The 27,721-nt window shown below is 31.6% G+C and overlaps 1 protein-coding gene across 2 annotated transcripts in view; it reads right to left on the reverse strand.

Moving 5' to 3' along the window:
- The window catches only part of Stacl (SH3 and cysteine-rich domain-containing protein), a 1,060,888-nt gene extending 1,036,092 nt beyond the window's left edge, over window positions 1–24,796 (reverse strand). For both annotated transcript variants that reach the window (XM_075379276.1, XM_075379274.1), the window contains exon 1: window positions 24,432–24,796. The gene's annotated coding sequence lies outside the window, so the exon portion shown is untranslated. The remainder of the gene's footprint in view (window positions 1–24,431) is intronic.
- Window positions 24,797–27,721: the final 2,925 nt, after the last annotated feature.

The following is a 27,721-nucleotide window of genomic DNA, read 5'->3' on the forward strand; positions in this document are numbered from 1 at the left end:
GTCGACCGTTCCTGAGATGTGTGGTTAATTGAAACCCGACCGCCAAAGAACACCGGTATCCACGATCTAACCGGTATCACCATAACCTAACCGAACATCACTTACGCTCGCTAACCTCTTCTAATTAACGTTAAATATACAAATTATATATGTTACGGGTGATTAATCAAATTCACCGGTAATTATGCATAATCACCGGTATTAATCAAATTTAATCTAACGTATATATACTGTAACGGGATTCTGACTCCCGTTGAGAGCTCCAAAAAATGTTTTCTTTATCATGGCCGATATTTTTTTTTTAATTTTAATATCGCTATTTTTAATTCTCGAAATTTATTACGCGTAATAAACTTTATTGAAAAATAAATTAATAATCGATCGATGTATAATTTTTATTTAGAATTAAATTCAAATGGCTGAAAAAAGAGATGATATGCACTGAACATCGATTAACATGCGTGTTAATTATCTTTACCTAAAGGTAAATTTGGTTCAATAACCGCAATAAAATATTTGTTAATTAACACTTTTGTAATTTTAGAATTTAAAATTCCATCACCGCATCGTTTTCCAATTAAATATTTCATTAAAACTGCTAAAAAAAAAAAGCTGAAACTAATAGCTTAACGAAAAGGCTGATGTTTTTAAAATACTTTCACGGTCATGTTTGTGACAATTGAGAGCGTTTCTGCCTTTATTCCGGAAGGAGTTGGGATCGAATACTAATTGATAATAAACTGTAGTTCATTTGTTACTAGTTAGAGAACAAATAATTCGTTTAATTATTTCTGAGACGATTACCATTCTTATGAGTAACGTTTAATCGTAATTAAAAAATCACATAAAATTTACCTACGACCTGCTTTGTAAGTCTTTTAAAACAATTCTTTTAACTATTTTTAAAAAAATAATTTGCCTACCACAAATCACTAAATTGTAATTAATAATTAATTATTTAGCTTTAATATTTTCATTTTGCGATGAATTTATTACAGTGTTACTATAAAATATCTATTAAGTAACGCGGTGTTTTGTTAATTTCTATACTTCATCACAACAGGTGATTATAACTTCTATCGTTAACAGTAAAGATGTGGTTGGACACATATATATATATATATATATATATATATATATACACGCGCGTGTTAGTTTGTGTGTGTGTATGCTCGGTGCGCGCGCGTGTGTAAGTCGGCGTAAAAGAATTAGATTAGGAAGGTAGAACCACCAACGGTACGCAATGAAGTGATGAGCATCACGGTCAACCGTCTTTAATTTGTCGTATCTGTCAAAGTGTGGTATTTATTATTAGAGTTCGGTTTGCACTTTGATTCAGAAATAAAATTTTGACCGAGATGAGCAGATTCAAATCGACAATCTTTGTATTAGAAAGTGATCTACAATTGAGCTATTTTAACAATTAATTTTTAAAAAATACACTGCTTTCATATTTCTAAATTTATTGAAATTATATTACTTAAATAAGAATAAAGAATTGTTTGTTCTTTTTTTTTATTTAATTTAATTAAAAAATGTTTTAATTATGCATTGTTAGGTAGGTCGAGAGCCAATACGACTGTTTACGGTAAGGTGTGTGTAATGCTATAATATTATGAGATGAAATGTATTAAAACTCGAACGGTAACGTTGAAGAAGATTTTGGAAGCGGTCCATTTTAGTTTAGTCCGCCGCTTTCCCTTTCAGCTGCTGCTCATTAGATCTATAAATAATGCCCCTCATCTGTACTGTGCTGCCCTTGTGCTCTTTACCTATTTAAGAAATCTTTTAATAATGTATTATATATATTTACCGATACACCTTTCTCCCTTATTTACAATTAAAAAAAGTACGAAAAAAAACGACCGGCTATTTTTTTCTTTAACATAACCCTAAAGAAATTAAAAGGTTATGCAAATACGAAAATTAGGATGCCAGAAATAGTCGAATGGCTTTTATTTTTAATTAAAAAAATTATAAAATTGACGATTAAACTTTCAGGAAATACTTAGCAGGCAACAATTAAATTTTAGCGATCAATAGGAACAAGTACGAATTAAATCCATCGCGTTAGAAAAAAAAACTAGGATTTGAATGCAACGAATGAAATAGTAAGTCTAATTTAAATTGTTCCAAAATTGGTAATTTTATACTTAAAAATATATTTAAATATGAAACCGTAACAACGGTTTCATCGGTTAACAACACGCTGTAATATCAGCAGAACAAGCAATTTTTCAACGATTCATTTAGCAAACATTTGTCTGTAATACACTACAGTGTATATTAATTAAATAATCTGTTCTGAATAAGCAGGAATCTCTGCGATAATACATTATAAAATTATAATAACTGAAAAGTTAAGAGATACCGTAACGCATAACATCAATGAGGAAATAAACCGGCAAGAAAGAACTGAGAAACTTAAAATTTATTAATAACTACCCAAAACATATACGATAAAAAATGCCTATCGTCAGAAACTAAAATCAAACATTACCAAACAGTAATTCTTCCAGAAATACAATACGCCTCTCTTTGGACCATACAAAATTGGACAAGTAGAAAGGATCGAAAACATAGAAAAGAAGATAGTCAGGAAACGCATAAACAAGAAAAACATAGTAGGATAATTCCACGCTCAGGTGTCCTACTTTTGATGATTGGACGGGAACTTCCTTTGCAACTTCATTACAGGAGGTAAAGTAAGACCGTAGTCCCGGTAGGAGATCCCTCTGGGATTCCCCATTAGAAGCGCGGCGTCAAGACCGGAATCCCGGTGGGGCGACTCCCTTCGGTTCCCTCATTCCCTTGAGGTACGGCGAATGATTAATGACCGAGTCCCGGCTACTCGGGAAGGAACTTTAGTTCCTGCCGAGGTATTTTTAGGCTATGTCACCCCCCTGGAGTTGTGTACAAGCTTTGTAAATAAAATAATAACCCCGCTAACAAATTTCTTCAGGAAAAAAAGAATTTCATTCTCGGGGCACCTACTTAGAACAGGAAACACCAGACTTGCAAACCAAATAATTAACTTATACCGGTAAAGAACAACAAAACCGAAATAAATAAAGGAAGTCCGAAAAAATATGAAAGAGTTAAGAATCTCCAAAGAAGATCTATCACAAAATCTGGAAAATACGACAAACTAATTAAAACTAATACGATAACGTTTGAACCTAAAATAAAAAATAAAATCAACATGGTGTATTCAGACGAGGACAGTCGCCAAAGATCAGAACGCCTCAAAAAGATGTGGACAAAAAGAAAAGAAGCAAGATTAAAACTCATACGATTCGGAAATAAGAAGAACCGATTACAAAATGAACCGGCCCGGAAATTGAACTAAAGTGATCCTATGAGGTCGTAAGAGCAACAACAAAATAAAGCTGAAAAGTAAGGAAGGAAAAATTATTTTAATAAAATTTTAGTAAACGATAATTTTTTTTATTTATTAAGCGTTCATCATCCTTTATGTTTATCAGAATTCTGCAGTAAATTTTACTAAAGGAAAAACTTGAAATCGTTGTTAAAATGTGTTCGATCGATTTCATTTCTCTTATAATTATATGTTCTCCGATTCTGTCAAGCATTCCTCTATTCCTCAGTTAGATTCCCGGTATACTGTCGGCACGTTTTTTTTAGTTCATAGTGTGTTTACCATTTATCGCCATTCCGGTCGTTATTTCCTTACAAGTCTTATCAATCTGTTAATTGCTACTCGGTTTAAAGAATTATTAAAAAGCTTATCCAAGCCGAATCGGTACGGATCTGATGAACAGCATAGCTGTACACCTTGCTGCCTAACGAGCACGGGTTTACAATACTACTCGATTAAAAACAGTACGTATACGGTGCGACTATTGTTTATTCCAAGTCTTTAATTACTTATTTAATCGTGAGTTTATATATTATTAAATTAATTTATTTCTTTATTAGATACTGAAATAGATATGTTATGCAAAATTATGCGGACTAATCGGTTGTTATTCTTAGTGTTTGGATGTTTTCTTTCTTTTCCTGTTTAGCCTCCGGGAATCACCGTCACGTATTATTTCTGATGATGAATAAGGATGATATGTATAAGTGTGAATAAAGTGGTCTTGTACAGTCTCGGTTCGACCGTTCCTGAGATGTATGTTGAATTGAAACCCGACCGCCAAAGAACACCGGTATCCACGATCTAGTATTCAAATCCGTGTAAAAATAACTGACTTTACTAGGATTAGTGTTTGGATCTAAATTTGTATATTACCGCACATATTAACTCGGTCTTGGAATATGTATATGAGATTCACGGTACGGAACCTTTCAGTCGAATTTTGAAACACATCCGCTTATCCATTCGCTTTGAAAATTTTGCATACAGGTTTACTCCTAATGACAACACATTTTTGTAACATTTTCAAGTCGCTAAGATGCCCCTAAATTGCTAAGTGAAAAAAAAATGCAACCACTTTTACATGCATATTTTCTTAGCGAAAGTAATTTTTTTAGCGATGAAAATCCGGGGGCATACGGACAAGAATAGAAGGATTCAGGAGATATGATAAATAAGGAATTCTCCTGTGTAACATGCCCAGCGCGTAGAATATTTTGTTAGACAAATGTTATTCGGGTTAACTCAAACAGAAACAGCTGACGGCTTTTTACCCGGCAACAATGTCCCGCCTAAACTGGCGGACCGTATTAACCTAAAACAAGTTTTATCCAAGCCGATTATTACAAGTTATTAATTATACAAGTTTTATCCGACCCAGGTTTGCCAGGCGAACTCCGGACCCAACTTAGACTCTCCTCGAGGCCACGGGACTTACTCCAAGGCTACAGAGTTCGCTTCATTCGCCATTCCTCTATTAAAGGGGGACGGCGACTCGGACAACCACGGAGCTCGCAGCTCGCTTCTTTCGCCATTCAGGTCTACCCAGACGGGTCCGCCCGCTGGACCCCCGCACTGTACGTTATCCTCATGATTGTGAAAATAATACTTATAAATAACGATTAAATTATTCAGGCTTTATAGAAAACCGAAAAAGAAACTGAGTTACGCAAGACAGAGCGGTAAATAAAGTACGCTTATCTTTGACGACGAGAAATTCATAACTGATTTTTTTGCCGTGGTGACAGAAATATAATAATGAAGTAAAAAGGATTAATCTTTTTCTTCCTTAACGAATATTTTTAATATTTTAACCTTCAACGTTAAATATTAAGCCGCAGACAAGGGAGTCTGCGGCTTAAAATCTTCTATGGTATATTACGAATGTATCTTAAAAATTTGAAAGCAATTGATCGGTTAGTTCTTCAGGATTTTTGAAGATGAAAACCTTCTCAGTTACGCTAACAAACATGCGTAAAAATCTGGTTGCGATTGATCGAGTAGTTTATCCCGGTCCAAAAACCTCTTCCTCCTTATTATATAGTATAGATTATTATTATAAATTATATAATAAAGCGATTAAAATATAATAAATCGATTAATATTTCTATTAGGATATACGTTATTATTAATAGTGGATTCCATAAAGATATTTCTACACAATTCTCTCTCTCTCTCTCTCAGTCTCTTTCTCTCCCGTTCTCTCTTAATCCAGGTTTTCGTATAATTTTAAGTAAACAATAAAGTTTAGAATACTAAAAAAGGGATGGGAATAAATTGAGCGACATGACGGTGATGGTCTGGTCTTATTTATATAAATATTTTATAACATCAAAAGCAAAATTAGATTACTCTATAAATGTTTTGAATTATTTAGCAACAAACTCAAAGTACTCCACACTCTTGCGCGGTTTTGTAAAAAAGTTACATTATAAATTTACCTACTTTTATACTATGATATTTATACGACAGCAAAATAAAAAAACTTTTTTTCGTTTCAGATACTCGTTTTATCTTTTTCCAACAATATATTTGTTTGGTTTTTTTGTGTATAAAACCGAAGAAAATCATTCCGTTATCCTGAATTACGGTTTCTTTCTTCCTAAATCAAAAACATAATCTGGATAAAGATAAATATAACTTGAAAGACGGATTTTTCTCCAAAGAATGATTGAAATCTAATTTATTATAAGTAGATTAAAGGATCTGCAATATAAATGAGAATAATCGGCGGTTGAAGGTCATACATAAATCTTCCATACTGAAATTCGTCCCTACTGCCTTTATTCCGACCGGTTTCAATATCCATTTTTTAGCTATAATTAGGAAATTCCATTTATAAAAGAAACAGAGTATATTAATGAAAAATAAATAAATTTTTTTCACTATTAAACATTTTAATTTTTCTTTATACTAGTGCAAATAAACTTTATTAATTATATTTTCTTTATAATTTTTTTTTTTAGTTCACGATTAGAATATCACTAATTATTTTAAATAAATAAATACTAAAAAAAAAACGGTTTTTTATGTTTACGATTAATTTTTGTAATTACAGTAATAGGTCTTTGTACAGTCACAAAAACAAACCGAATAGAGATTAAAAAGAAAAATTATGTTGTCGATTATAATATTTAAACTTAATAGAATTACAGTGTAAATCAATCTGAATAATATTAAGACATGTATGGAAGGCTAAAAAATAGACTGCTTCTGATATAGGTAAGACGGATGAAAGAAAAAAGTTAATTTTTTTCGTCCAGGAGGGTCGGGAAGCTCAGGTATCCTACTTTTGATGACTGGACGGGTCTCCCTTTAAAACTTCATGACGGGATGTAAAGTAAGACCGTAGTCCCGGTGGGAGATCCCTCTGGGATTCCCCATTAGAGGCGTGACGTCAAGACCGGAATCCTGACGGGGCGACTCGCTTCGATCTCCTCATTACGGCGAATGATTAAAGACCGAGTCGCGGTTACCCGGGGAAGAACATTAGTTCCTGCCGAGGTATTTTTAGGCGATGGCACCCTCTGGAGCTGCGTACAAGCTTAGTTGCGGATCCGACTCCTGGGAAGGGGACAAACAAAGGGAAATGATAAAAATAGGGATGATGTAAAGTCCCGAGAACGACGGAGAAACCGGGAGGAATAATGTAATTAACTTTTTAATAAAAACATAAGTCGGGGGAAAATTAACAGAGTGATAAGTCTTAGTGAAAGAACGACCGGAATAGCGATAAAAACAGAAAACACAATAGTAGTAACTAAACGATACATTCCAGCAGCATACTACGAATGTAACTTAGAAAGAGACAAAATCGGGGAACATATAATTTTAAAAGAAATGAAAAAAAAAGGCTGACTGGATCGGACGTATTTTAACGAGGTATTTCGAGGTATAACGAGGTTTTTTGAACCGAAGAATGTTTTTTCAGAACTGTAGAATTCTGATAAGCATAAAGAACGATGAACGCTTAAAAAAAAACATATCGATTTACTTAAATTAACCTTTCCTTCATTACTTATTTTATTATAATTTTTGTTGAGAACTTTTGCTAGATCCCTGCTTCTTCAGAACAGATTATTTAATTAATATAAACTTTCTTTTTCCTGTTTAGCCTCCGGTAACTACCGTTTAGATAATACTTCAGAGGATGAATGAGGATGACATGTATGAGTGTGAATGAAGTGTAGTCTTGTACATTCTCAGTTCGACCGTACCTGAGATGTGTGGTTAATTGAAACCCGACCGCCAAAGAACACCGGTATCCACGATCTAGTATTCAAGTCCGTGTAAAAATATCTGGCTTTACTACGACTTGAACGCTGGAACTCTCGACTTCCAAATCAGCTGATTTGGGAAGACGCGTTCACCACTAGACCAACCCGGTGGGTTAATTAATATAAACTATAAAATATTACAGATAGATCTTTGCTAAATGAATCGTTGAAAAATTTTTTGTTCAGCTTATCAGCCGAACAGTGTGTTGGTAGAAAATGGAACTGTTGTTTTCAATTAAATATATTTAACGCGCTAAATATATTTTTATATACTTTTTTGAATATATTGTACTTGTTTATGCAATTTATAGTCTCCTTCATAAAGTAGATCTACCAACTTAGAAGGTAAAACATAAAAAAATTATCATATTTTTTACTGCGTACTCACACAAAATCGATCAGAAGAGTAATTTCTATGAATATTTTATTATTCTCATTACAATTTCGCTTGTTATACTTTATTATAAACGATAAAACTTTTAAGAATGAAACTAATCGACCGACAGAAATATTTTTTTGTAACGCTTTAATTTTTAATTCGGTGCAGCTAGAAATGTTATCGCAGCTGATTACATCTAATATTGAATATTTAAAGGTCAAAGTATTATTCAATAATGAATTACATTCGATTTTTTGTTAAATTACTTTATTCCTGTCAATTAATCCGATTGCTTTACCTTTCTGTTTGACTTTTTTTAATATTCTTGACGTTCGTTGACTTACCCGAAACATAAGTTATGAATTACTCTCTTAAAACGGAAATCTTTAATTAATTTTTTTTTAAATTGTATTTATTTTTTCTTTAATTCCTTAAAAGCTGTATAAATTATTTTCTAAAAATTAATTTTCATGAACTAAACTACAAAAAATTCCGTCCAGCAAAGAGAAGAACTATTATATTTCATAAAATTATCCTAACAAAAGTTAAAAAAAAATTTTTCTTAGATTTTTGTTCCTTAAAATTTGTTTGTTAATTTACAACGAGAAGGAAGAAGTTATACAGATATAATAATTTCAAAAAGATATATATGGTAGCCCGATTGGAAATGTTGAACAATTTTTTTTTTGTAAAAAATGAATTAAAATTTTGTTACAAGTTTCGTATTTTCGAGCAGCAGTTTAGTTAATTTATAAAAATTAATTAATTTTGAAAATTATTATTTACTTTTCTTTCTGTTTGTTTTACATGAAATTAATAAATTTTGAATAGTTAAATTTATATTATTTTGTAAATATATTCGTCAGGATTAACCGTAAATGTACTTCATCATGAATTATAGTATCAAGATAATTTCATTTCTACCAGTAGACTGTAATTAATTTTATTTAAGAAGTTCTTCAGGGACATTCATAACCTATTCTACGCGTGAAAATAATGGAAAAAGTTTTAATAACATATCTCCTAAAAAGTTTCTTTTGCGAATTATAGCTAGTGAGAAATTTTGTTCTGGTTTTCAGCTACCCCGGTGAACTCAGGTCGTACTGAATGGCATTTTTTAGAATTTCAATGAAGGAACAAAATTAGTGATTTCTTATGGTTTTAGATCTGAAGAATTGAATAAATAGCTCTCAGAACTGTATCTGCTATAGTTTTTGAGAAGTCTGGGGTGAAAACCAATAATTGAGGTAAAAATACTGTTCTTTATGTTTGACTTACAATAGCATTGTTAAATGTTCAATAAACACGTTTTTTTTTTGTCTTCAGTCATTTGACTGGTTTTATGCAGCTCTCCAAGATTCCCTATCTAGTGCTAGTCGTTTCATTTCAGTATACCCTCTACATCCTACATCCCTAACAATTTGTTTTACATATTCCAAACGTGGCCTGCCTACACAATTTTTTCCTTCAACCTGTCCTTCCAATAATAAAGCGATTATTCCAGGATGCTTTAGTATGTGGCCTATAAGTCTGTCTCTTCTTTTAACTATGTTTTTCCAAATGCTTCTTTCTTCATCTATTTGCCTCAACACCTCTTCATTTGTCACTTTATCCACCCGTCTGATTTTTAACATTCTCCTATAGCACCGCATTTCAAAAGCTTCTAATCTTTTCTGCTCAGATACTCCGATCGTCCAAGTTTCTCTTCCATATAAAGCGACGCTCCAAACATATACTATCAAAAATCTTTTCCTGACATTTAAATTAATTTTTGATGAAAACAAATTATATTTCTTACAGAAGGCTCGTTTCGCTTGTGCTATTCGGCATTTCATATGGCTCCTGCTTCGTCCATCTTTAGTAATTCTACTTCCCAAATAACAAAATTCTTCTACCTCCATAATCTTTTCTCCTCCTATTTTCACATTCAGCGGTCCATCTTTGTTATTTCTACTGCATTTCATTACTTTTGTTTTGTTCTTGTTTATTTTCACGCGATAGTTCTCGCGTAGGACTTCATCTATGCCGTTCATTGTTTCTTCTAAATCCTTTTTACTCTCGGCTAGAAGTACTATATCATCAGCAAATCGTAGCATCTTTATCTTTTCACCTTGTACTGTTACTTCGAATCTAAATTATTCTTTAACATCATTAATCGCTAGTTCCATGTAAAGATTAAAAATAACGGAGATAGGGAACATCCTTGTCGGACTCCCTTTCTTATTACGGCTTCTTTCTTATGTTCTTCAATTGTTTCTGGCAGAACGCGTTCCTGTTGTCTGAGGCCGGCATAGCTGCGGTGTATGTATTCTGACCTGTATATATTATTGATTGTAAATGATGTGTCTCAATATGTTATGTAGTGTATATATATTTTTTTGTAAATAGAGTGTGAATGAGAAGTGAAAATATTTGTATGAATGTGAGGTGTGCCCGTGATGCGCGTGGTGCTGAGGTTATGCCATCGGCGGCAATTCCAGCATCACGTTGCGTGAGAGAGTGGTTTTTTAGTGGGATCCACTGCAGTAGGCGGTGAATCCCACACACCCAGTATGTACGAGCTTCTAGGTGTATGGTTGAGGCAAATTTTCCCACCTCCGACGTAAAACAAAAAAAAGACAATTAACCCAGCAGTACCGTTGACAACCGTAATAGAAGATGATAATAATGAGTAATCTACTATTATTATCTATTAATAATAATTTTTGTTACATTTAGAGGATATAAAAGCAGGTAAAAAATTGTCAGCTTGCATTAAGGTGATTTAGGGTACTGCCGGGTTAATCGTCGGCAATAAATCGATTGTTTGTCAATAGATTTTTACAAATGAGGTGTTATTTTGTTCAAAATAAAATGCTTAATAAACTTTTTAATAAGTAATAATTTGATCAAACGAATAATTAGAAAGATATTGAAGAATAGAAAATTAAAATGGCTGCGATTTTGACAGTTTTGAAGGTAACGGTTTCAAATTTTTCTATTTTATACAAAAGACAGTGGTCCTAGATTTTCCAAATTTAATTAAAGCAGGTTTACCCGTCCTTCAGAAATAATTTGTTTGTTGAAAATCACAGAATAGCATCCAGAAGGAAAACAAAGCAAAATAGGATTTATGTCGATATGAACGTTTTGCTCTTTTTTGTGTTCTTAATCGGTTCCTGAATTTTGGCGTATACGTCCCGGAACACTCCGTATATATATATATATATATATATATATAGAAAGAGAAATTACGATTTTAAATACGAATAAAATAAATAAATATTGTTAAGTAAAATACAAACGACAATAGAAAAAAAGTCGTAGAATATCCAACCATCCACAGGGAATTTCTACTTAAAATCCTTGAACAATTTAAAGTACAACCCAAGACAACAACCATTATAAAAGAAAAAAATAGAAGTGAATTTCTTAGAGAACCTTTCAGAACCGTTCAAAATTAAAAGTGAATGGATTGTCTCTGATCGTCCTTAATTGTGCCCTTGAAAAAGTTATAAGAAATTGGGAGAGATAAATCTAAAAGTTAAACGTACACGAAAACATAAAAATGGACAATAAAACTAAATTCTTAAATACAAAAATTCTGGCCATCGCAGACAATATTGTGATTTTCGTATAAGATATAATTTCTTATTTTTAGTATTTTATAAATCAAAATCCTAAACCAAAGCGAATGCGCAAGCAAAAATGGTCTTCAAATTTCTTATGAAAAAATCAGCCGGTTTTCCGACAACAAAGAGAATAGAACTCAAACCCTTAAAATTTCTGAAACAAAAAAATAATTAGAGTTCAAAGATTATAATATTTGGGAGAAATCGTAACATCGAATAAAATTGAAAAACAAATTGTACGGAAAGTAGAGTACGAAAAACCAAAACCGCCTATCATCTCAAGAAGAACATTTACAATAAAAAAATCTCCGTCATTTAATTCCAAATTGAGGCGCTATAAAACTATAGTCCTACCAGAAGCACTGTATGGAGCAGAATGTCTGCAGTTTTTTCAGAACAAGAAATAGCAAAAGTAGAAAAAATCTTAAAGAAAAATTTATCGATAAAAATATGAAGATGGAATTTACAAATTGAAAAGTGAAAAAGAAATTTAAATATATATATAAAAAATAGGGGAATTAATAAGTTCCCTAAATTTTCCCTTAAATTAGGGAAAAGAAGATTACAATCAAATGGACATTTTTGAAGATTGAACAATCAAAAACTGACAAAAGAAATACTTAATTTCTACATAAACGGAGTCGCAAAGACCGACCGGTTTAAAGAAATAGAAACAGATTTAAAGACATTTATATGGATCTGTATAAAGACAGACAAATAAATTTCGAAAAGCGATTCGAGAATCTAAGTTTCCAAATAGAAAAAAAAGAAGGGTATAAATCTGAATAGATGGACGGAAGAAAGGCAACGACAACTGAGCAAAAGAATGAAAACCATTTGGGAAAAGAAAGGAAGACAAAATATATATATATATATATATATATATATTATAAAAAAGAAGATAAATAAATAATAAATGAATAAAAATTTGTAATTGAATAGTATAAAATAAAACCATTAATTAAATTTTATTATAAAATGAACCAGTTTCAACATATTTTATTGACATTTTCTGCAGTAAAATAATATTTTACAAAACTAAAGCAAATACATTGCGTGTGTCTATTGTGTATGATTTTTACAGTCGTAAATAAACATTCGAATAACACGAATTTTATACATGAAAAATAATTTATTTTCCCATTTTATTAGTGTCGTTATTAGTATAGATCGATTATTTACATCTTCTTTTCTTTCTATAATACTTTGTTGTGTGTCATACTATGCTTTTTTATTAAAATCCATCGTCTAGTAATAAATTACGAAAACAGATATGCAGATTTACAAAGCGGTAAAACAGGAAAATGGAATCTCCCGTTTAAAATTACAAAAAGATTATAAATTTTATTTTACGTAATGTTTAACGTTTAAACAATTTTTTTTATTAAAATTTATCTTAACGAAACGATGATATTATCGCTTTGCTCGCGATTATAAAAGATCATGCGTGAATATAAAATGAAGATTTCAGTACCTGAACAAAATTCAATTGATTTCTACGGCTTTCGTCGATCGAGATGTAAACTGATTTTTGAAAATCAGATCGTTTCGTATTTTTTACAAATTTGATTTTCTTTTTTAAAAATATATACTAAAGTAAAATCGATAAATATGTGTGTTAAAAGAAAACGGAACGGTTAGGTTCTATAAAACGTTGGATGTAGTTACAGAATATATACAGCTCTAAGACTCGGGTGATGAAGTCGAAATAAAAACAGAGAATCCTGCTTACAGAAATGATTATTTTTTTTTTGTTGAAAATCCGTTTTGAAGATAATCAAACTTTACTATGTTATCGATAAAATAGTGGAATATCAGCAGGAAAGTATCAATATTTAGAAAGGATGGATTATAATACGATGCGAAAGATTAAATTGGATTATCATCCTCGGAACTATTACACAAATCTTGTACCCTGCTACTCTGTCTCTCTTCAGCCGCGTGACGGGAAAGTCTTACAACTGTGTCGTTTGCTTTGTTTTAACTTATTCGACCTGGAGAATTTTTTTATGAATCTCAAAACTACATTTTAAGTAATCTCAAGAAAATCGTTATAAAACATAAAATAATCGCAACGGAATACTCTGTAGATTTTCAGTAAATTAACTTTATTGGTAAACAAAGTAAAATTTCTATAAAGGAAATTCAATTCTGAGAAAATTAATATGTATAAAATTAATATATAAGTCGATCGAAAAATACAATCTTGAAAAAATCTGCTCGTATGTTTATTATAAACAGAATAGTAAGTAAAATACATGAAAAAAAGTATTATTTTAACCTTGGTTATTTACACAATTTTTTTTTTTCATTTTAATAGAATTAATTCGACCGACTAAATCTTGTCATTTTTTTGGTCGCACTTCGTTATTATTAAATTAATAATAAATAATACGTTATAGATTTCAATAAAATTAAATAAAAGAAAAAAATATGTAGATATTAATTTACTTAATTAAGGACAAATCCACTTTATTCAACCGTATCGATGATCGAAATTAATTTTTTTAATAGTTACCGTTAATTGCAGATTTATACTATTAATAATTTCTTACAGAATTTGCGATAACCGCTTAATAATGTTACCGTATAACCGCATAAAGTGATTTTATATATTGTCGCATGTTCCATGCGGCTCGATCAGAATATTGAGAGGTTGTTGACAATTTAGAATGTTTGTATAATTACAGTTTATTGGTTTAAACTATCCAAATTACAACCAGGAAAATTAATAACAATAACAACGGTGATAAATATAATAATAATAATCGAACGCAAATATTATTATAGTAATTACAACCTCAATAATAGTTAGGAAAATAGTAGTAAATGATAATTACATGACATAAAATCAGAAAAAATTACATAACGTAATCGACAAAGATAATCAAAATATTACACGTCGAATAGTGATAGTAATGTTAATAGTATAAAATAAATACAGATTACACATAAGACAGAGTTCAAAATAAATAATCTTTGAAATTTATTCCAGGTATATAAACAGAAAACTATAATTCAGACCTATTAATAAATGAAACTGCTAGTTTTAACCCTTTTTAAACACTAGTCTTATATCAGCAAACGATCTTATAAAATCACTTTTCTATCTACCCAACAGTTTATGAATGAATTCTATCGCATTATTTCTTTCACTTATAGTTTTACTGTAACTCACCGACAGTATTTCTTTGTTACTGGAATTGCTCGTGGCATCACCTTAATCGTAACGAACTGGATACTCTTCTCGCCGGACTGACGTCTTCAACACTCGTCTCACAGAATCACACCTGTGACTCTCCACGGTAGACCGTCGTCGTACGTCTCGCTAGACTGGTTCGCAGAACTCTGCCGAACCCACACAACTCGCAAGCCTTTCCTTGCTGAACTCCTCGTAGAACTGCCCTTGCGTGACCGACGCCGTAACGCCTCGCAGACTGTTTCTAATAAAACTCTTTTTTAGTTATCTTATCCTGACTATTTATAACGCTAGCCTCTTTACCTATCAGACCGGACCCAAAATTGATGCGTGAGAACAGTTGACCAAGGCTTTGCTCCCGTGAATTCCAAGCCTGGTCTCTTCTCACCGTGCAACAGGTGTTCATTGTGTGTTAGCGGGCAGTATAACAAAAAACAATTGTAAAACAGACCTATTATTTACAAAAAGGGTTCTCCTTTTTATCCCTTTCTGGATTCTTCAAATTATTTTATTAATTTTTACTCTCATAATAATTGGTAGGAATCCTACCAATTATTATGGGCCTGAGAAACAGGCCCGCAATACCGGGCCTGCTATAATATGTATATATATATATATATATATATATATATATATATATATATACACACCCACACACACACATACATATAAGTGTACTAGCTCCCATTTTCCGGATTCGTTATCGTTATCATCTGGGAATCACGAAACATTCCAAACTGATTTTATTTTAACGATGAAAATGTTCTTATCTCAGCGATTCATTTTTATCTTCATAATTTACTAAAAAAAATTAATATTTCATTAAACTGCATGCGAGTGTCTTTTTAACTAATAAACCCAATAAAATTATTACAAAATCTAATCGCGCACACGTCTTCTGTGTTTTTATGTCTGGACTTAACCGGTTTAAATTATTCCATAATAAAAACCAAAAACAAAAATTCATTAGCTTTAAATCATTACTGTAGAGGAAACATAAAAACTCTTAGGTTGGAAATTGAGTAATGACGAGGGCTTAAATATTATAAAAGTTTTAAAACCATTCAAATTATAGAAAAAGAAAAAAGTTCACCGGTAAGTGTAATTTTTTTTTTTTAAATTAAAAATAATTTCTTTGTTTTATGTTAAATATTTTTTTTATCTATTTTGAAAACTATTAGGTCCAAAATACTACGATTTATTTTCGGATATTTATTCAACGAAACTGTAACTTTATGAGATTGGATTTTCACTCTAATTGTCTAATCCAAGAGGTAAAAATATATTTCTTAGAGTAGTTCATTGAACTTTTTTCTATTTTTTTTTTTTTTGAGTCTATCAACATTCAATAAGATGTGCAACAAGATATATTTCAATCGCTTATTACCAAGGGTTGATTTTCACTGCCAAAGGAAAAGGGATGACGGAGACGTTTTAGAAATGAAAAGTCTAAAGGAAAAACCGTTGAAAGAAGCTTTTGTCATAATAATGAATCTCTGAGTTATTTTTAATTGAAATATTCATTTTTTATATTCTCCGAGATACATATCGTATAAATAAAGCCGAAAGCCTGTTCTCGCTTCACGTGAGAACCGACCGACCGATCCAATTAAAATTTGCAGGATACATTCCTGTTATCCCGGGGAAGAGTTTAAGCCATAGATCAAGGCCCTAGCTCCCTTGAGGGTGTTGCCGATTAAAGAAATTCATTAAAAAAAAATTGATCTTTTTACTCCATTCTGTCACCGTAGCAACAGTAGTCGGTTGTAAAGTTTCCCTCTTCAAAGATCAATGTACTTCGTTACTACAGTATTTTTTTTTTTTTTTTTTAATTTAGTTCCTTTTTCAAGTTTCTATAAAACCTGAATACTTTGATTGTTATTTATCATGTTATTTATTTTCTCAATCATAAGGATGAAAAACACTACAGGATTTAGCGGACAGGACTCCCTGGCTAAACGGTAATGGCGAGCGAAGTGGTCCCAGAGGCTAAGTATATTATATACGTATATTTATATATACTCTCATATTGTTATGGTTATAATATTTTTGACATATATTAGTCAATATATTTTAACTTTGCAGTTTACAGTAACATTATAGTTTTAATATTATTTATTTATAGTTATAATTCATTTATTTTATATTTATACTTTAGGGATACTCGCTTTTATAAACCGCTTTACTACAAGGACAAGAGACGTTGTTTCTTTAGAAATCTTTTATCTGTATAAAACATATTTTTTTTATTTTTATTTCTATTGTTCTTATAAGATTTAATAATTTTTCCAAAGTCAATATCTGCTACCTGTTATACTGTTCGGTTTGAATTTTTATTTTATATAAATAATTTTTAGATTTTTCCAAACATCTAAAAAGCAAAACGATCGATGGAATCAAATAATAGAATAAAAAAACAGCGAAACGTAAACCTAGTTTTTGTTTTTAGAATCTATCGGTACATAATTAAAATATAAAAGATATTTACAGTTTTGCATTGTAGTCTTCCTGATGTACTGTACTAATTCTCGACATGTGAGAAGTTTGTGGATCCCTTCCTCACAAAAAGGTTTGAGGACGTGTCAGTCTCATACTAAGTCCTCTTCTTTCTTTATCGCTTTGGATAAATCCAGACTACACGGGAAATGTTTTAAGTTTTCAGTAAATTTCATCCGGTTTATCGCGAGTGCTAAGCCTGACTTTGTCGCGAAGGAGAATCGCATTTCTGAGTGGCTAACCCCGTCTTTAGCTTCAGTAAGCGGCTTTCACTTTGTCCAAGAGCTAGCAGTAGTATGTGGCATTCACAAACGTTCGTGTACAAAATCAACGAGCGATACGCCTTTCCAGTACCAAAATAACGTTGTAAAGACTTTTTCATCTGACAAACGCATTTTCAACTTTACAGGGCAAGGCTCCGCCATCACTCGTTCCATACTCGCCGATTTTGACATGGAAGTGTAATGATGGAAGGAAGCTATGATTCATCAAACCGATAAAAAATTTTCCCTCTCGTCTAAATCGAATCAGGATCCTTTGGCAAATTCCCTCTCAGGCCTGTTTCTGATTTCGAATCGATAGTCTTGAAATTAACCTCGCAGGACTATGTGGAATCCAAGATGCTTTATGATAATGTAATAGGCTCTTTCGTGACTTTCATGTTCGACTGCGTGCCATGAAGACAAATGTCCGTTTATATTTGACCGACTCCGTACAGTAAAGTAACCTTTCAGTATAATCTTATCTAAATACCGATTGAAATTTTACTTTACAGATATGGCTTACAATAATTAATAGGGGCGCTCAATTATATATGTGTATTCAATAAAAACGGATACGTAAGTATTTACTTTGTCTGTCGGAAGTCGACGTGCCCAATTTACGATTGGATAAACAGCTTTCAATTGATCATAAGATAATTCATTTCTGTCACAGTTCAATTGATTGTCTAACGATTTTCATGCGATTCTTAACTATCTTAGGTATTATTTATACCCGAATATTTAATTTTAATGTTCAACACGTATATTAAAATAATATACTTATTGAAAAGCACACCGATACGTTACAATAGTTATGCGTTGAAGAATGTTTTATTCCGTTCTTGTATATTCAAACAAACAGTCAGGGTACTCAATTAATTGAAGATATTCTTATAAGGATAAAAATACCTAATTCCAATAGCAAATAAAACTTTAAATGGACTATTTTTAAAGAGAACTTCATCCTAGCTGTCTTTAAGAAATTTTGGAAAAAGATGCATCTCTCTGCTAATCACCATTATCTAGCCTTGCAGTTCTAAAATATGAGATTTTCAATCCCGTTACTTGATTTTAGATTTTCCAGTCTATGTTGGAATCTAAGAAAAAGTGTTTTTCGTTTGCCACATTATAAGGTTTTTTGTTGTTTGTAACATATTGTAGTTTAATTTCAAATTTGTATTCAACTTAGTGTTCTGACGTTTCGTGATGGGGTAGTGCATACAACAAGGTTTATTTTAATATTCTCTGCAAAAAATAAAAATATTATTAAAATAAGATCATTATTACTTCCTTGTACGAACTAAAGGAAGTATTGTGATCGCGAAAAATTTCGGTGTTCAGATTTCATCTGTGTTCTTATTTTTTAACATTTTTGACTTCCTTGTAGGAAGTAAATATTGTGATAGCGAAACATTTCGGTTTCATATTTCAACGGAAATATTCATTTTGACCATCCCTGAATCCAATTTGACGTCTCTATGTACGTATGTACATCCCATAAGTCAAAAATGATTGGCCGTAGGATGTTGAAATTTTGAATTTAGCACTGTTGTAATACCTAATTGTTCACCTCACTTTTTGATTGCTATCGAAATTAAAATAAAAATTTGAATTAATGAAATATTTGGATTTTAAAGGGATTCGTCGGTTCGAATCAGACTTCATCTCTTTTTGATTTTTTTTAATTTTTTTTTTAGCTGTTCTTCCTTTTTTTAAATTTAATAATTATTAACCCGTGATTACAAAAAACGTTTTACAATAAATAATAAATCATTGATAGATAATAAATTTTTTTTTTTTTTGTCTTCAGTCATTTGACTGGTTTGATGCAGCTCTCCAAGATTCCCTATCTAGTGCTAGTCGTTTCATTTCAGTATACCCTCTACATCCTACATCCCCAACAATTTGTTTTACATACTCCAAACGTGGCCTGCCTACACAATTTTTCCCTTCTACCTGTCCTTCCAATATTAAAGCGACTATTCCAGGATGCCTTAGTATGTGGCCTATAAGTCTGTTTCTTCTTTTAACTATATTTTTCCAAACGCTACTTTCTTCATCTATTTGCCGCAATACCTCTTCATTTGTCACTTTATCCACCCATCTGATTTTTAACATTCTCCTATAGCACCGCATTTCAAAAGCTTCTAATCTTTTCTTCTCAGATACTCCGATTGTCCAAGTTTCACTTCCATATAAAGCGACACTCCAAACATACACTTTCAAAAATCTTTTCCTGACATTTAAATTCATTTTTGATGTAAACAAATTATATTTCTTACTGAAGGCTCGTTTAGCTTGTGCTATTCGGCATTTTATATCGCTCCTGCTTCGTCCATCTTTAGTAATTTTACTTCCCAAATAACAAAATTTTTCTACCTCCATAATCTTTTCTCCTCCTATTTTCACATTCAGCGGTCCATCTTTGTTATTTCTACTACATTTCATTACTTTTGTTTTGTTCTTGTTTATTTTCATGCGATAGTTCTTGCGTAGGACTTCATCTATGCCGTTCATTGTTTCTTCTAAATCCTTTTTACTCTCGGCTAGAATTACTATATCATCAGCAAATCGTAGCATCTTTATCTTTTCACCTTGTACTGTTACTCCGAATCTAAATTGTTCTTTAACATCATTAACTGCTAGTTCCATGTAAAGATTAAAAAGTAACGGCGATAGGGAACATCCTTGTCGGACTCCCTTTCTTATTAGGGCTTCTTTCTTATGTTCTTCAATTGTTATTGTTGCTGTTTGGTTCCTGTACATGTTAGCAATTGTTCTTCTATCTCTGTATTTGAACCCTAATTTTTTTTAAAATGCTGAACATTTTATTCCAGTCTACGTTATCGAAAGCCTTTTCTAGGTCTATAAACGCCAAGTATGTTGGTTTGTTTTTCTTTAATCTTCCTTCTACTATTAATCTGAGGCCTAAAATTGCTTCCCTTGTCCCTATACTTTTCCTGAAACCAAATTGGTCTTCTCCTAACACTTCTTCCACTCTCCTCTCAATTCTTCTGTATAAAATTCTAGTTAAGATTTTTGATGCGTGACTAGTTAAACTAATTGTTCTGTATTCTTCACATTTATCTGCCCCTGCTTTCTTTGGTATCATAACTATAACACTTTTTTTGAAGTCTGATGGAAATTCCCCATTTTCATAAATATTACACACCAGTTTGTATAATCTATCAATCGCTTCCTCACCTGCACTGCGCAGTAATTCTACAGGTATTCCGTCTATTGCTGGAGCCTTTCTGCCATTTAGATAATAAATAAAAAAATGAAAAAAATTATTAATGAAATAAAATTAGAGTAAAATAAAATTAAAATAATACGATCGGGTGATGAAACATTTGATTATTAATATAATTGAAAATTATAATTTAGAATCGTAATAGTTCTGGATTTTCTTAGCAAAATCTTATAAAAACTGTATATATATATTTTTTTTAAATTGTTTTATGTAATTATTTGACAGAAAAATAAAATACATTTTTGAATTTTAATTAAAAATAATTAATAATAATTAAAGTATTCCGTTTAGTGAACTCCTGTATGCCGGTTACAAATATTAATTATGACCTTACGTTGTAGAATAATCAGTTTTTATTATTGGATTATTTGGTAAATAATTTTTTTTTAGAGTAGTCGAGGAACTTTTACTCTAACCTAATATTTCAGGTAAGATTGTTGAATTTCCGGGCAAGCCGACTGTCGCCTTAGCGGATGATCTCGCGCTATTAGGAAGATGAAGTAGAGATCAACGCGACAAATGCCATTTCCGTGATAAGTAACTGAATACAGAGTCGAGGCTTGCAGTTAGCACCCCATAAAACCTCCGCTGTTGCTATAGTTGGTCTAAGAAGAATACGCGACATCAAATTCACGGTCGACAGTCGCGAAATCACCACGTCCACGAATACGAAATACCTGGGCGTGTGGTTGGATGAATCCGGACTTTGGACTTTTTTGAATGCTAGATCGTGGATACCGGTGTTCTTTGGTGGTTGGGTTTCAATTAACCACACATCTCAGGATTGGTCGAACTGAGAATGTACACGACTACACTTCATTTACACGCATACATATCATCCTCATTCATCCTCTGAAGTATTATCTAAACGATAGTTACCGGAGGCTAAACAGGAAAAAAAAGAAAGAAAGAAAAGGACTTTGGACTTTTGAACACACATATCAAAGGTATGATCGAAAGAACTGAGAACATCATTGGTAATCTCAGTAGGCTGATGGGACCGAGACGGGGGCCTCGTGCCAACAAGAAAAGACTGAAAATTTCTGCCGCTACGTCGGTACTGCTGTATGCAGCGCCGGCGTGGGCTGATGCCTCCATGATACAGAGAAACGTTAAGAAAATAATAGCCCTAACAAGGCAGATGGCCATACGGATTTCTGCGGCCTACAAAACAATCTCATCGGATGCCGTACACGTGATCGCAGGGTTTCCCCAGCTTATCTTAAAGCAGCCCAACTCCAACGGGTATACTCTGGTGCTGATCCGGTGGAAGCAAGAATCCTCTTACTTCGGGAATGGCAAACCGAATGAGACAACACCGACCTGGGCAGATGGACCAAACTACTGATCCCTCGAATCGAGCCCTGGTTTATACGAGGGTTGGGTGAGATGGGTTTTCACCTCATCCGGTTCCTGTCCGGGCACGGGAACTTCTGTGCATACCTTCATAAATTCAGAAGGCCCTCCACAAGACGCCACTACTGTGACGAAGAAGATACCCCTGCCCACACATTCTTTGAGTACATTAGATGGGATCAGACGTGACTACGACACGGGGTAAATAGACTAACACCTAAGACTACCTATATATATATATCATACATTCTTTTTTTTCCTAATAAATTTATGAATATTCAACTTTTTTTCATTTTTAAAAATAAATATCACGCTAATCCTATATATTTATGACTTGTAACGAATAAACCCTAATCTGAGGCCACTTTATTTTACTTCTAACTTGTTCTTCCTTTATAAAATTTAATTTAACTATTAAATAAACTGAAGAATGCTACACATCTGTTTCGGCTTCATAGCATCAGTGTAGATAAGGTTTGTTATATATGAATAAATATGTAAGTAAATTTAATTAAAAACTTGTAATGTAAAAAATCATAGCTAATGATAAAATCTGCCGGAATTTCCTTAGTATAAATAATAAAAAAATTAGAGAGAGTGGATAATTTCAAATACATCAGAGAACGGATCAATTGGAATTATTTAGATAAAAAAGCTTTAACAGTTAGAGCTTACCGCTTAGAGAATAAAATGGAATTACCTTTCCGGCTAACGTAAAATAAATATAACGGTCTTTATCATGGAACTCAAAATTCCGGCACTAAAAAACCGTGATAAAACCGGAAGCACTCTATGCGGCAGAAATCCTAAGACTGTGCTACAAAGATATACTGGATAATTCAAAAAGAAAAAGGAAAATTATAAGAAAAACGTTCAAAATAATCAGGTAAAATTAATTCCAAATAACAAACTTTATAATAAAATTGAAAAACCGTCGGACACGATAAGGAAAAGACGAATTGCATTTTGAATAAATGACTGTAGTTCGACTAAACAAATTTTTGGTTTCTTTCAAAGTAAAAAAAAACTAAAGGCAAACGGTTCACACAAGTTCAAGAAGACCTAAAAGAACTGAAGATAACTGATGAAATTATAAGAGAAAGAGAAATTTTAAACAGAATATTAAAAGATGAAAATAAAAAATTTCTAGAACCGCCAAATAGAGCTGAACTTTCTGAAGAACGAAGGGAAGAGATATCAGAAAGAATAAAGAAATACTGGACAGATAAGAACAGAAAAAAGAAACAACAAAAAAATTGATGATCTAACGTGTTTGAAAATGAACTATTCGAGAGAGAAAAATGATTCTTTTATTAAGAAAGAAAGAAAAAAAATATATATATATATACATACATAAGTAGAGTATTAATATAATGAAAGACAGATGATGTCAAATAAGGAATAAAAATGAATTTTCATGAAAAAAAAATTCAAATGTTATCAAACAGATTTAAAAATTTAAGAAAAAATATTTTTTTTTGTTTTAAAAAATATAAATCATTACTAAGCAGACCGATTAAAAAGTGTATCATTTTAAATTTATTACGTTATAGAATATTTTAAAAAAATATAGATTTTAAATGCAAAAAATTTAAAGCATAAAAATAGTTTTACAATGTACTGGGGGAAGAATATTTTGTGAAAAAAAATCATATATTAATACCTTGAAAGTTAGGATATATTCTGTAAATATATGGAATTAAATAAGTTATAATTAGAATATACGAATAACATAGCGGAGAATGTAATATAAAGTAAATGTTTTGAGATTAAAATATTAGTACAGGACAGAAAATTGTGGGAAATATCATCTACCATTCAAATGAAGATTAATCTATTTAAAGGTTATTTTACATTTTTCTTTATTTCATTTTTTTTTAATTTACGTACAATTCCGATAAATAAAGCCAGAGAATACGCACTATAAGTAAATTTTCCGATAAAATTCCATCGTATAAACAAAAATATTAAAGAAAAACAAATTTTAAACTGTTTGTGAAACTTTACAAGTTTTGTAATCGGGTCAGTGGTTTACACTTACAAGACGCATAAAGTATGCAGATTAAATTAAAAATGTAAATTTCATTATTATTTTACTTTTATTTTTAACCGCTAAAGATATGAAAATTAAAAATCTGAATGAATAGTATTAATATAAATTTGAGAAGTAAATAAAATTATTTTCTAAAAATAAAAAGAATTTGATATAACTACTTACATTAGTTTTCGTAATGTTCGGACAAGTTCCAATTCACACATACACGCACAAATTAAGAAATATAACACGCACTTACTTGTTTCTTTTACTAAAAATTACATTTATTAAAAAAAAATTACAAAATATTAATTCTTAAATAAAAATGTAAAATTATTCTTTCTATTATTATTATGAATATTTTTTTTTAATTAAACAAATTAACCAGATATATTTACAAACAAAAACAGAATAAATTTAGCTACATTGTTGATGATATTAAATATCGGAAGAGTTTCCGAAAGAGTACATGCGGAATAACTCGTAAGATAATGCTCACACACGAAGTGCGAGCCGCTACTGACGACACACAACCAACTTCACCCGTTTGACGGACACCGTGTGTGTGCGAGCGACATCTCTTAGTTTACGGGGAAAATATTCCCTTCATTATTTCCCTTATTATTTTAAAATTTCCCTAATTTACCTTTTATCTTAAATAATTTTATTAATTTTTTTTTTTTTTTTTTAAATGCGATATAATGAAGTCATTAAGGTTGACAAAAAAAGTTATTTTAAAGTATTTATTATTTTTTTTTGTTTTCAAATAATTATTGTTGTTATTAATATTATTTCATAGAGAAAAGATCAGTGTTTTTTATTCCCGCAAACTTTCTAAATTTCAAGTAGAATTACCGCTTTTTCGCAGTGTTTTTTTTTTAACAGTGTTTTTCAGCAAACTATCAGAGCAAACTTCCAGTGTATAATTACGCCATACCATAATTGTTTCTGTAGTCGTTTTTTTTCGTTAAATTCAACCTAGCGAAAATTTAACCTATAAATAAATGAAAAAAATATTATTTTATCAAAGGACGTATACGACCTATTCTGCAACTTACCCTTCCGAATACCTATTTCACATTTTCACAGGTTTTTTTTTAGTGCCCCGTCCACCGGCCATTTTTTCCTTTTTGTAAGAAATAAACGCTATACATTATCTTGCAAATATAACACAAAATATTTCACTGCGTAACATACCGAAGGTCTCATAAAAACTCAACGACTGTATTCTTGTATTAACGTCACATTTCGATTTAAAAACGTTGCATTCTATGTCGCTAAACTTTACTATCATTCGTACCGAACGATACGAAAGCGGCATCTTTTGAAGAAGTAAACACGTGGTTGTAACCCACCGGGTCGGTCTAGTGGTGAACTCGTCTTCCTAAAGCAAGCGATTTGGAAGTCGAGTGTTCCAGCGTTCAATTCCTAGTAAAGTCAGTTATTTTTACACGAATTTGAATACTAGATCGTGGATTCCGGTGTTCTTTGACGGTTGGATTTCAATTTACCACACATCTCAGGAACGGTCGGACTAAGATTGTACAAGACTACACTTCATTTACACTCGTACATATCATCCTCTGAAGTATTATCTGAAAGGTAATTACCGGAGCTAAACAGTAAAAAGAAAGAAACACATGGTTGTGCTGACGTAACGAAATTAAAATTAAAAAATTGACCGATTTAATTACGATTTCTTTTAAACAGAAAATTAGGCGGGTAAAATAGAATCTCCAAACGATCTTAAGTACGTAAAATAATTATTAAGAAAAACTAAACTCGCGGTAAAGGTATTCTACCCTTTAAATTGGAGCCGATATTTAAACAAGAACATTACAATATCCGTTTATATTCAATGAGCATTTAGAAAATTCTGCCAGCAGTTTTTTTTTTTTTTTAATATAGATCGCTTTAATAAACAAGAAAAAATTGCTACTAAATGAATAAAGAGATTACTGCAGAACATAAATAAAGGCTGTCTAAATGGGGCAATAAATCTTTTTTATCTAATTTTTTAACTGATTTTGCTGACTTTTCCCGTAAAAATACTTTTAATATCGCATTAAAATCAGTAGTATAAACATCAATTGTCCTGCAAAAATAGCATTCAAAAAGAAATTGGGACGACAGCAGATGGAAAAATGTTTAAATTATTATCTTTTCAGATAATAGAAATGTTATAAGAAAGAAACTTACGACGGGACTATCAAAGTGTAACTCCTCCTTCTACAAAATAAAAAATATCAAAATCGGTCTATCTGGTGAAAGGGTTGATTAAATAAAGTTATAAATTAAATATACATAAATAAATAAATATATATTTATATACACCGGTCGAATTTACACCTTCTCCTCTCCCTCTTTTAAAGTAGGTTTAAAAAATATTAAAACTTTTAATGAGGGAGTAGAGAGAATTTTATTACTTAGGCTGTAGAGCTTGTTATCGGTAAAAAGTTAACTCTAGCTCGGATTTGCACGTTGGCCTCTATTTAAATTTATAACGTACGTCTCAAATGTATCAGCGAATCTAAATATAGAAATCTGGATCTCAATTTTTAAAAAAATACGATTTAACTTGTTCTTTTATATTTTCTTTTTCTGTTTAGCCTCTTGAACCACCGTAAGGTATTCAGAGGATCATATATATTAATATAAATGAAGCGTAGTCTTGTTGAGTCTCTGGTCGATCGCCTGAGACGTGTAGTTAATTGAAAACCCAATCGCCAAAAAACATCGTTATCCACGATCTAGTATTCAAATCCGTATAAAAGTGAAGCCAGTCAACTTAAGCGGGCCTTTACTAGGATTTGAAGCTTAGAAATAAGCTGATTTCGAAGCAAACTGACTTAATTTATAGCTGATCTCTATGTTTCACAATTGAAAATATTTTAAGTTTTCGTTTACCTTTTGTTTTTAGCGTGTGAAAACGGTATTAACATCTAGAGCTCGAATTTTTTGGTCGAAAAGTGTTTCGTTGTAGCGGTGAATATACAAATACATACAAGAAATGATACATATTTAAAGTTATACAGATAATCCACATCACAACGCTGAGCAAAAATTTGATTAATAAGTTCCGAGAGAATGGATCTGTCAAAGACGCGCCCGATTACCGAAGACAATCTATCCCGATCAAAAAAATCTATCGGAAAACTGGTACAACAAGCTTGAAAAACCTGAAGGAGTAGTACGACAAAGAGCGCTGACGAAACATTTAAATCTATATCCGTGAAAAATAATCAAAAAAATTACGTGTTACTGATTTTCCTAAAGGTGTAAAACAGCCAGAACAGTCGGGTGAGATCTGTGAATACCCATCATCTCACCTTCATTAATGGAGAAATTGGAAGTTTAGTATGCTGAATAACTTAAGCGGAAAATCATTGAGTTTTCAAGAACACAGTAAACTCAGAAGGTTGTTCAAATGAAATTATTTATACTTTCAACGACCGACTAAATGAGAAAGGATA

Source organism: Lycorma delicatula, chromosome 12, assembly GCF_047948215.1.
Source record: "Lycorma delicatula isolate Av1 chromosome 12, ASM4794821v1, whole genome shotgun sequence".
Taxonomy (NCBI): Eukaryota; Metazoa; Arthropoda; class Insecta; order Hemiptera; family Fulgoridae; genus Lycorma; species Lycorma delicatula.